Genomic DNA, 11,832 nt, shown 5'->3' on the forward strand with positions numbered 1-11,832 from the left:
GGACTAGTGATGGACGAACTTCCGACGGGACGTTTCGCGAACGCGAAACGCGAACGGACACAAACGTTCGCGAAAACGACCGTTCGCCGCGGGCTCCATTGACTTCAATGGGAGGCGAATTTCGCAAACCTTTAGGTCGAATTTGCGGCCACGGGGTAATTATTAGGGGGTAGCACGTAGTCCCACCACCTGGACAATAGCATAATACATGTATGAGGTGAATTTGGGATCGATAACTACAAGCATTTTTTTTTTATTTGGGAAATTGTTCTGACAATTCAGGACTATGGAGCTAATGAAGGCAATGGAGGAGAGGGAAGGTCAGGGACCAGGGTAGGCAAACAAGAGGGTGCAGGAGATACAGAGCACTGACAGCAGCACCGTAATACAGAGCACTGACATCAGCACCGTGACATACAGCGCTGACAGCAGCTCCGTGACATACAGCGCTGACAGCAGCTCCGTGACATACAGCGCTGACAGCAGCTCCGTGACATACAGCGCTGACAGCAGCTCCGTGACATACAGCGCTGACAGCAGCTCCGTGACATACAGCGCTGACAGCAGCACCGTGACATACAGCGCTGACAGCAGCTCCGTGACATACAGCGCTGACAGCAGCTCCGTGACATACAGCGCTGACAGCAGCTCCGTGACATACAGCGCTGACAGCAGCTCCGTGACATACAGCGCTGACAGCAGCTCCGTGACATACAGCGCTGACAGCAGCTCCGTGACATACAGCGCTGACAGCAGCTCCGTGACATACAGCGCTGACAGCAGCTCCGTGACATACAGCGCTGACAGCAGCTCCGTGACATACAGCGCTGACAGCAGCTCCGTGACATACAGCGCTGACAGCAGCTCCGTGACATACAGCGCTGACAGCAGCACCGTAAGCAGCCCCAGGAGGAAGTCAGCACAGCACAGGGATGGTGTGATCCCCTCATAATAAGAACCCCCAGGAGGAAGTCAGCACAGCACAGGGATGGTGGGAGCCCCTCATAATAAGAACACCCAGGAGGAAGTCAGCACAGCACAGGGATGGTGGGAACCCCTCATAATAAGCAGCCCCAGTAGAAATATGACACCGCTCAACCTCTTCAAAGAGGAGGGTAGGGGCATATAGTACGGTGTGCTTTTTTGGGTCAGGGAAGTGAGCCAAATGAATTAAGAAGGTCTGTGTGCTTGATTCCAAAAATTGTTTATAGACATATACATGGTCTACTGATCACATGTGTTGAATTCCTCCGAGATCCATGCCTCATTCATTTTTAGAAATGTGAGGTAGTTAACACTGTGGTGAGCTAGGCGAGTACGCTTATCGGTCACAATCCCCCCTGCTGCGCTGAACGTCCTTTCGGACAGGACACTGGATGAGGGGCAAGCCAACAGTTCGATTGCAAATTGGGCAAGCTCTGGCCAGAGGTCAAGCCTGCCCACCCAGTAGTCTAGGGGTTCATCACTCCTCAGAGCGTCCACATCGGCCGTTAACCCAATGTAGTCGGACACCTGACGGTCTAGGCGTTCCCTGATGCTGGATCCGGATGACACCTGTCGATGGGTCGGCTGAAAGAATGACCTCATATCCGAAGTCACCAACACATCTTCAAACCGGCCTCTTCTTGCAGGCGCTGTTGGATTGGTACCCGCAAATCCTTCTCTGGGAGTGGGAATTGCTCCTCTGCCAGCGCACGCAAAAGCAGAATGCAGCATTTCTCGAAGCAAGGCCTGGAAGTGCTGCATTCTGACAGCCCTCTGCGACGGCGGTAACATTTCCGCCATTTTGTGTTTGTACCGGGGGTCTAAGTACGTTGCCACCCAGTACTGGTCCTTGACCCTCATGCTTTTTATACGGGGGTCCCTATTAAAACACTGGAGCATGAAGGCCCCCATTTGCACTAAAGTGGAAGCGGTGTGGTGGCCTGGCTCCTGCTCATCATCCAGGATAATGTCGTCCTCTTCATTCTCCTCTCCCCATCCTCGCACAACAGGGATCCCAGAAAGGTTTAAAGCATGCTCTTCTTGCTCCTGCTCATCCGCCCCGGCACCATCCTCCTCTGACTCCTCATCAGACTCCTGTTGTTGACTTGTCTCAGATAGAGTAGCCCCCCCTGGGAATTCATCCAGCATTGCGACTTCCTCATCTTCCCGCTCCTGCTCCTCCACAGCCTGATCAATGACACGACGCAATGCACGCTCCAGAAAGAAGGCATAAGGTACCATGTCACTGATGGCGCCATGGCTGCGACTGACCAGTTTGGTGATCTCCTCAAATGGCCGCAGAAGTCTGCATGTGTCGCGCATGAGCAGCCACTGGCGCGGTGAAAAAAAACCCAGCTCCCCAGAACCGTTTCTTTCGCAGAGTTCATACAGGTAGACGTTAACTGCACGTTTCTGCTGGAGCAGCCTATCAAGCATATAGAAGGTTGAGTTCCATCGCGTCGGGCAATCGCAAATAAGACGTCTGACCGGCAGATGGTGTCGCCGCTGAATGTCAGCAAGGCGAGCCATGGCCGTGTAAGATCTTCTGAAATGGGCCGAGATTTTCCTTGCCTGCCGCAAGATGTCCTGGACCCCAGGGTATTTGACAAGGAATCGCTGCACGACCAAGTTTAAGACGTGTGCCATGCACGGCACGTGCGTGATTTTGCCCTGTTTCAATGCGCTAAGCAGATTGGCACCGTTGTCACACACCACTTTACCAACTGTCAAATTGAGCGGTGTTAGCCACTCATCTGCCTGTGAACGCAAAGCTGAAAGGAGTGCCGGGCCAGTGTGGCTCTTTGCTTCCAGGCACAACAGACGCAGCACGGCATGGCAACGTCTCACCTGGCATGTGGAATAGGTTCTGGGGAGCTTGGGCGGTGCAGTGGAAGAGACGCTAGCAGCGGAAAAGGAGGAGGCAGCTGAGGAGGAGAGGGAGGAGGATGGAGTAGGAGGAGGAGAAGAAGAGTCAGGCCTGCATGCAATCCGTGGCGGTAAAACCAAATCTACACGGGTGCCACGGGTTACATGCTTGACGGCCGTCAGAAGGTTCACCCAGTGGGCAGTAAAACTGATATACCTTCCCTGCCCGTGTTTGCTAGACCACGTGTCTGTGGTCAGATGTATCTTGGCACCGACACTGTGTGCCAGAGATACATTCACTTGCCGCTGAACATGGCCATATAGCTCTGGGATGCCCTTCTCTGAGAAATACTTCCTTCCTGGGACCTTCCATTGTGGTGTTCCAATGGCCACAAATTTGCGAAAGGCCTCCGAGTCCACCAGTTTATATGGCAGTAGTTGGCGGGCTATGAGTTCTGACAAGCCAGCCGCCAACCGTTGGGCAAGAGGGTTATCCGGCGTCATCATTTTTTTACGCTCAAACATTAGGCCCACGGAAGCCTGCCTTTTTGCAGAAAAATGTGAGCTTGGCGTGATGGAAGGTGGAGTGGAGGACAATTGTGAGGAGAGAGGAGAAGGAGAAGTAGAAGACGAGGCTGGACGGTGAGAGCCTGCAGTGTGGCTTTGTGTGTTCCGTTGCTCCCACTGGGCTCGGTGATGGCTGCTCATGTGCCTTCTTAAGGCGGTCGTCCCTAGGTGAGTATTGGGCTTACCGCGACTAACGCGTTGACTGCAAAGATTGCAGATGGCAACGCTATTGTCAGCAGCGGACACGTTAAAAAAAGCCCACACTGCGGAGCCATGTGCCGGTGTCCTGGGAGCGCCAGATGTGACCGTACATGGTCGATGACTCGCTCCTGATACATTTGCAGTCTGCTTTGTCCCTGCTGTGCAATGTAAGTCATTGCTGCTTCTCCTCCCTATCTGCTGGTCCATATCTCCCTCTGAACTCCCCTCCTCTTCCTCTCTTGTGGGCACCCACGTGACATCACTAGACACGTCATCATCAACGTCACCTTCCCCACCGCTATAAGTAGAGTAGGCAGCAACACCGGGGACCAACCTCCTCCTTGGGCTGATCTGGGTACTGGCGTCAGACTGCTGAGTAGCGCTTGTTGCTACCTCCTCTTCCTGATCCAATACCAAGAGTGGCTGCGCATCAGAAATGTCCTCTTGATATGGATCGGAAAATAATTCCAGTGACTCAAGCGGAAGGTATGTGGTGGTGGTGGTGGTGGTCGTGTTGTTGGTGGTAGTGTCTTTGGGGGTGCACATAGCAGAGAGTGAAGAAGAGGGTGCAGATCGAGAGGATGAGGAGGGTGCAGAAGAGTAAGGCTGAGCGAGCCACTCAACCAAGTCTGGTGCATCCTTTAAAGTAATTGAACGCACCTTCTGCAACTTCCCACTTTGGCTCAAGCCTGTTGCTCCTGCCCTACCCCTACCACCCCTGCGGAAGGGCCTGCCTCTTCCTCTGCATGTCATTTTTTAAATGACCCTGTGACAAAACTCTTAGTCCCTATACCGCTGAAGGACTGCTGCAGTATAGGTGAGCGGTCAGCAGTGGTGCACGTCAACCCTATCTATTGTGGACCTATAGCGGTCCTTACAGAACAGCAGACTGTACCGCACTCAAGCCTATGTACCGTAGCACCCTATACCAAGTTACCAGTCCTTATAAGAACTTTTGTGGACCAAGCAGGTTGTGTATTAGTGTTTAGCAGACTGTACGTCAGTCCCTATACCGCTGAAGGACTGCTGCAGTATAGGGCAGCGGTCAGCAGTGGTGCACGTCAACCCTATCTATTGTGGACCGATAGCGGTCCTTACAGAACAGCAGACTGTACCGCACTCAAGCCTATGTACCGTAGCACCCTATACCAAGTTACCAGTCCTTATAAGAACTTTTGTGGACCAAGCAGGTTGTGTATTAGTGTTTAGCAGACTGTACGTCAGTCCCTATACCGCTGAAGGACTGCTGCAGTATAGGGCAGCGGTCAGCAGTGGTGCACGTCAACCCTATCTATTGTGGACCGATAGCGGTCCTTACAGAACAGCAGACTGTACCGCACTCAAGCCTATGTACCGTAGCACCCTATACCAAGTTACCAGTCCTTATAAGAACTTTTGTGGAACAAGCAGGTTGTGTGTTAGTGATTAGCAGACTGTACGTCAGTCCCTATACCAATGAAGGACTGCTGCAGTATAGGGCAGCGGTCAGCAGTAGTGCACGGCAACCCTATGTATTGTGGACCGATAGCGGTCCTTACAGAACAGCAGACTGTACTGCACTCAGGCCTATGTACCGTAGCACCCTATACCAAGTTACCAGTCCTTATAAGAACTTTTGTGGACCAAGCAGGTTGTGTGTTAGTGTTTAGCAGACTGTGCGTCAGTCCCTATACCGCTGAAGGACTGCTGCAGTATAGGGCAGCGGTCAGCAGTAGTGCACGGCAACCCTATGTATTGTGGACCGATAGCGGTCCTTACAGAACAGCAGACTGTAACGCACTCAGGCCTATGTACCGTAGCACCCTATACCAAGTTACCAGTCCTTATAAGAACTTTTGTGGACCAAGCAGGTTGTGTGTTAGTGATTAGCAGACTGTACGTCAGTCCCTATACCAATGAAGGACTGCTGCAGTATAGGGCAGCGGTCAGCAGTAGTGCACGGCAACCCTATGTATTGTGGACCGATAGCGGTCCTTACAGAACAGCAGACTGTACTGCACTCAGGCCTATGTACCGTAGCACCCTATACCAAGTTACCAGTCCTTATAAAAACTTTTGTGGACCAAGCAGGTTGTGTGTTAGTGTTTAGCAGACTGTGCGTCAGTCCCTATACCGCTGAAGGACTGCTGCAGTATAGGGCAGCGGTCAGCAGTAGTGCACGGCAACCCTATGTATTGTGGACCGATAGCGGTCCTTACAGAACAGCAGACTGTAACGCACTCAGGCCTATGTACCGTAGCACCCTATACCAAGTTACCAGTCCTTATAAGAACTTTTGTGGACCAAGCAGGTTGTGTGTTAGTGATTAGCAGACTGTACGTCAGTCCCTATACCAATGAAGGACTGCTGCAGTATAGGGCAGCGGTCAGCAGTAGTGCACGGCAACCCTATGTATTGTGGACCGATAGCGGTCCTTACAGAACAGCAGACTGTACCGCACCCAAGCCTATGTACCGTAGCACCCTAGACAGACCAAGTTACCAGTCCTGATAAAGAGCTTTGTGGAACAAGTGAGTTGTGAATGATTAGCAGACTGCAGCAGAAGGGCAGCAGTCAAGTATAATATTCTTTCTATATTTGGAAGAAAGAATATTATACGTGTACAAGCCTATTACCGTACCACTGATACCAGTCCTGAAAAGAACCTTTGTGGAACTAATAGTAACAGCAAGTCTTTAAAATTATCCTCACTGCCTGACACACTGCTTCCTGCCTGTCCCTATACAAATTGGCAAAAAAGAGTAGGCTGGAACGATTAGCTGGAACAGCTCTTTTGTGGACCTGATAGTAACAGCTAATGATGATGATGATGATGATGATGAAGAAAGACTAATCTGGCTGAGCTGTCCCTAAAATAGCAGCATACAGCGCTCTGTCCCTTTATCTAAACTGACAAAAGAAACTCAGGCTGCTGACCTAACACCTATACCAGTCCTGAAAAGAACTTTTGTGTACCAAATAGCTAGCGTTTTCTCTGTCCCTACTCCACACAGGATCCTTTCCCTACAGTGACAGAAGAAAGAATGTAAAATGGCCACCGGATCGGGTGTATTTATAGGTTAGGGGGAATGTCCAAGTGTCCATGAGCTGTCATGTCTCAATTGGTTGTCCTGTAACACATGATAAACGTGTCACGAAAGGTTAAAGTTCTTGTATACATTAAACACGTAAGTCCGCCGGGGCGAACGACGGAAAAAGGCGTTCGAACCCGCGGACGGCGAAAGTCGGAAATTCGCCGCGAAACGACCGCCGGGCGAACCGTTCGGCCATCACTACTTAGGACAGATGCTTCTTCCAGGACTGCTCCTCAGCCCAGAAGGCTGGTGTCTGTTACCACCTTCCAGGTAACCTTCCAGGTAACTGGTAGAAAGGATTCCTCTTTTTGAAGATTCTTGGATTTCAACCACCAATTGGGGCTCTGATGCACATTGGGGGATAAACGCATTAGGAAGCCCAGAGCTTGGGCCATCTTTTTCCCAGTTGACAGGATACTGTTTTGCAGCAGTCTTAAATGAAACTGCGCATAAGGAACGGCCTCGAAAGAAGCCACCATCTTTCCCAACAAATTCATGCAAAACTTCTGCTTTGATTTGCGTAACTTAATCAGTTCCCTTATGGAACTCACCCTTTCCTGGGGGAAAAAAAAAACAAAAAAATCCTCTTCTGAGCTGTATCAATAATCAGTCCCATTTACTGCAATCTCCTTGATGGATTTAAGGAGGATTTCTCTAGTCTGAGAATCCAACCTAGGTATTCCAGGTAGCTAACTTCAGTGACCAAAGTTTGGATTAAGTGGGCTACCGATTTGATCTATGAAGAGAAGATCTAAATAGGCTAGCATTGTTATACCTTGAGCCATTACCCTGGCTAAAGGAGGAGCCAGGACCTTTGTAAACACTTAAGGTAGAGTAGCTAGACTGAAAGGCAGAGCTACAAACTCAAAATTAAGATTTTTACCTTGAAGCGTAAATTTCTGGTGAGCGGGGAAAAAAATGGCACATGGAAAAAAGCATCCTTGACGTCGATTGATGCCAGAAGTTCTCTCCCTTGTAGGACGGAGACTCCTGATCGGATTGACATGCAAAAAGAATGGCTATTCAAACCCGGTTTAGATCTTTGAGATCTAAAATGGGTCCGACATCCCCGTACGATTTTGGAACTGTAAAAAAAAGGTTTGAAAAACCCCAATCCTTCGCTACCAAGGGGACCACCGATATCACTCTTTGAGACAAGAGATGATGATCCAAGCTAGAAAGAGACTTCTTTTCACTGGATCTCTGGGAACGTTTTGATAAAACGAGGAGACAGGAACTCTGACATTGTTCCTGCCAGACCCTTGAAAGCTTTAGAAGCCTTCCCCCCTACTCAAGCGAGCGGGGGCGCCCTTTCATGATTCTTTTATATTTTGTTTTGTGGGTTACCTCCCCCAGGTCCTCTTTTGACCCTGGGACTGACCCTGAGATTGACGGTGGAGGCCGTCGTGACTGCCTGGAGACAAATGTCCCTGGCATTGGAGAGGAAGCCCATTTAAAAGAAAAATACTTAAACTTCTTAACTGGAAAAAAGGAAACTTTTCCCATTAGAAATTATTTGGATATACTTATCCAGATTGTCTCCTAATAACCGTTCACCATAAAAAGGGAAACTGGCCAATAGGGATGAGCTCGGTGTTCGACTCGAACATCGGCCGTTCGTCTGTTCGGCAAATTCAGAACTTTGTGGACCGTTCGCACCAAATTCATTGTGTATGAACGGCCCACAATACACTACGCCATCGCAGTGCATTGCTGGCTCATGATTGACCAAGCTTGCACTGTAACCCCGCATGCTTGGCCAATCACAGCGCAGGCAGCGAGGAGAGCCATAATTGCCCACAGGCAAGATGCCTGTGGCCAATTATAGCTCAGGGGGTTTAGTACATGCTCCACACTATATAAGGCCGCCAGCACGCAGGGAAAGAGCAAGATAGGCAGGGACAGTGTTCTTTTCTCAGGCATCTGCAGGAGTTAAAGTGGGTGTTGTGTGCTTCCAGCACAGTATACACCTGTATCTACCCTTTTTTGCTGGTGTTCTCTAATACAGGCATCTGCAGGAGTTAGTGGGTGTTGTGTGCCTCCAGCACAGTATATACCTGTATCTACCCTTTTTTGCTGGTGTTCTCTAATACAGGCATCTGCAGGAGTTAGTGGGTGTTGTCTGCCTCCAGCACAGCACAGTATACACCTGTATCTACCCTTTATTGCTGGTGTTCTCTAATACAGGCATTTGCAGGAGTTAAAGTGGGTGTTGTGTGCCTCCAGCACAGTTATACACCTGAAGATACCCCTTATTGCTGGTGTTGTCTGTTGCATATCTTGCATATTAGCCTTTAAAATTAGCACTTTTGATTTCGAACGTTCGAGTCCCATAGACTTTAATAAGGTTCTAAAGTTCGTACAAATTTTTGGTCCATTCAAAAGGTTCTGGTGCGAATCGAACCAGGAGGGGGGTGTTCGGCTCATCCCTACTGGCCAAGAACGTTTTGTATGGCACTTCGGCTGACCATCTTTCAACCAGAGGATTCTATGCACATGCAGCAGCCTTAGCATGAGCCCTGGAGAATAGAATCTTTCATAACATCAACTGTAATACAGAATGTTTCTGATATGCCGACCAAACCCTGGGCCTGCTGATCAGGAATAACTTTGGAGTACCTCTATAAACCGGTCCTAGAAGCCTACGGCATATGGAATTCCCAGGCGGTCTCCAATGCAGGTACTAACCAGGCCTGACCCTGCTTAGCCTCCAAGATCTGTTGAGATTGGGGCGCTTTCAGGGTGATGTGGCCGTAGGCCTCTGAACGCCAACGCAGGTTTAAATGACTGAACCTGCTGGCGAAATATAGTTTTTTTTTTAAAAGGAACTCCAACTTTGTATCTGTTGGATCCTTTAGCATATGAGCATTGTCTACTGGACAAGTCCGTGTTTTGTTTACAGAGGATATAGCAGCGTTAATCGCTGGAACTCCCCATAAAAACCTTCCTCCATGGAAATAAAGTATTGGGAACTTTTTCAGAGGGAATAAAAAACTTTTATCTTGGTGCTTGATACTTTGCATCAGGTTCTACAGAAGAGGAGACATCAGCCTTTTCCTGGTCCTAGAGAGAAAATTTGCAATCTCTCACTCCTTGTTCCTCAATATGAGGGTCCTGAGCAATGGACGGGGACCTGTTATGCTTAGTCCCACTCTGGGATGCGATTAAAGCATCAAAATTTTACTTTAAGCTTAAACTGGTTAAATAAAAAACCTTCTTAGCAATATACACAGGGCCCACAGTGTTTAAGAGCAGCTGCAACACTTGCCACTCCTGACTTGCCACTCCTGACGGCTCACCGTGACCAGCCATATTACTCTCAGGGGAGGATGCCATCTTACCAGAGGCATCGGGATGGGGTGGCTGGGGGTGCTGATGCCTCGAATGTGTCCCCCTATAGCCCCGAGTGTCAGCTCTGCAGGGTAGGCGAGAGAGCCGGGACCAATCTGATCTCGAGCGCCGCCGAGCGTGGCCAAGTGCGGCCAAGTGCCAGAGCAGGTCCTGCCTTCTGGAGCCTGCACGTCTATGATGGACGTCCCACTGGTCCAATGCCGGGACCACGGGACGTGTGATGTCCATCATAGGCGCTGTTGGCTCCAGAAGGCGGGAATTACAAAGAGGCTGCCACGCCACATCCCCGTTTGGAGCTCGGGCGAGCCACTCTCCTCTCCTCCTCCTCTGAGGACTGGCTGCTGTGACACCACGGCTCAGACAGGTCAGTATATGTTAATGTCAGTTGTAGGTAGGTCAGTGTAGGTAGGTCAGTGTGTGTTAAATGTCAGTGTAGGTAGGTCAGTGTATGTAAATGTCAGTGTAGGTAGGTCAGTGTATGTAAATGTCCGTGTAGGTAGGTCAGTGTGTGTTAATGTCAGTGTAGGTAGGTCAGTGTGTGTTAATGTCAGTGTAGGTAGGTCAGTGTATGTTAAAGCGGGAGTCCGCCGTTTTTTTTTTTAAAAGCCAGCAGCTACAAATACTGCAGCTGCTGACTTTTAAAATAATGACAGTTACCCGCCCAGCGCGCCCGTGATGTCAGCACCCGAAGCCGATCTCTCGATCGTCTCTCGGGTGCTGCCGCCACCATCTTGGGTATGGGAATCAGGAAGTGGAGCCTTTCGGCTTCATTTCCCGGTTCTCTACTGCGCATACGCGAGTCGCGCTGCGCAATAAGGATGGTGCCCGCTGTCTCTGGGATCCGTGTGTTTCCCAGCAGGCAGCGGGGGACCTTTGGAAAGGGGCGTAGATTCTGCGGAAAGGGGCGTACCTTCTGCAGAATCTATGCCGGCAGTGGGTGCAGATACCTGTACTGCACAGGTACCTGCACCCCCCTCCCCCCTGAAAGGTGCCAATTGTGGCGCCTGAGGGGGGGAGGGTTCCAATGAGCGGAAGGTCCACTTTAGGGTGGACCTCCGCTTTAATGTCAGTGTAGGTAGGTCAGTGTATGTAAATGTCAGTGTAGGTAGGTCAGTGTATATAAATGTCAGTGTATGTTAATGTCAGTGTAGGTAGGTCAGTGTTTGTAAATGTCAGTGTATGTTAGGTCAGTCAGTGTAGGTAGGTCACTACTGTTAGTGTATGTATATGTTCAGTGTATGTAGGTCAGGCAGGTGAGTGTAGGTAGGTCACTACAGTCAGTGTCACGGCCCAGCCAGAAAAAACCTGCGTCGCGTACAACACCCCCCCCCCCGTTTCCGGCTTGGACTCTGGGCTGAAGCCGCCGTTTGGCACGCTGATTGCACTTGTTGTTTTAACCACTAAAATACAGGGCACTTGCGCCCCCTTCCTTCCCAGCCCAATTTTCAGCTTTCAGCACTCTCACACTTTCAATGACAATTGCACGGTCATGCTACACTGTACCGAAATGACATTTTTATCAGTTTGTTTGAGCAAATAGAGCTTTATTTTGGTGGTATTTATTTACGACTCAGTTTTTTCTTTTTTGCAATATAAGCGAAAAAAGAGCGGAAATTTGGAAAAAAAACAATATTTTCTTCTTTCTATTTTAAAAGGAATCCAATAAAATCTAGTTTTGTCATAAATTTAAGCCAAAATGTATTCTGCTACATGTTTTTGGTAAAAAAAAATTCCGTAGTGTATAATAATTGGTTCGTGTGATCACGGACATATGTACGTAAATGATCAT

The 11,832-nt window shown here is 49.5% G+C and overlaps 1 pseudogene; it reads right to left on the reverse strand.

Moving 5' to 3' along the window:
• Positions 1-9,331: 9,331 nt before the first annotated feature.
• LOC143979740 (5S ribosomal RNA) lies at positions 9,332-9,451 on the reverse strand (annotated as a pseudogene).
• Positions 9,452-11,832: the final 2,381 nt, after the last annotated feature.

The sequence above is a fragment of the Lithobates pipiens genome, unplaced genomic scaffold (assembly GCF_037356315.1).
Source record: "Lithobates pipiens isolate NorthernLeopardFrog02 unplaced genomic scaffold, aLitPip1_a1.2 Scaffold_13, whole genome shotgun sequence".
Classification (NCBI taxonomy): Eukaryota; Metazoa; Chordata; class Amphibia; order Anura; family Ranidae; genus Lithobates; species Lithobates pipiens.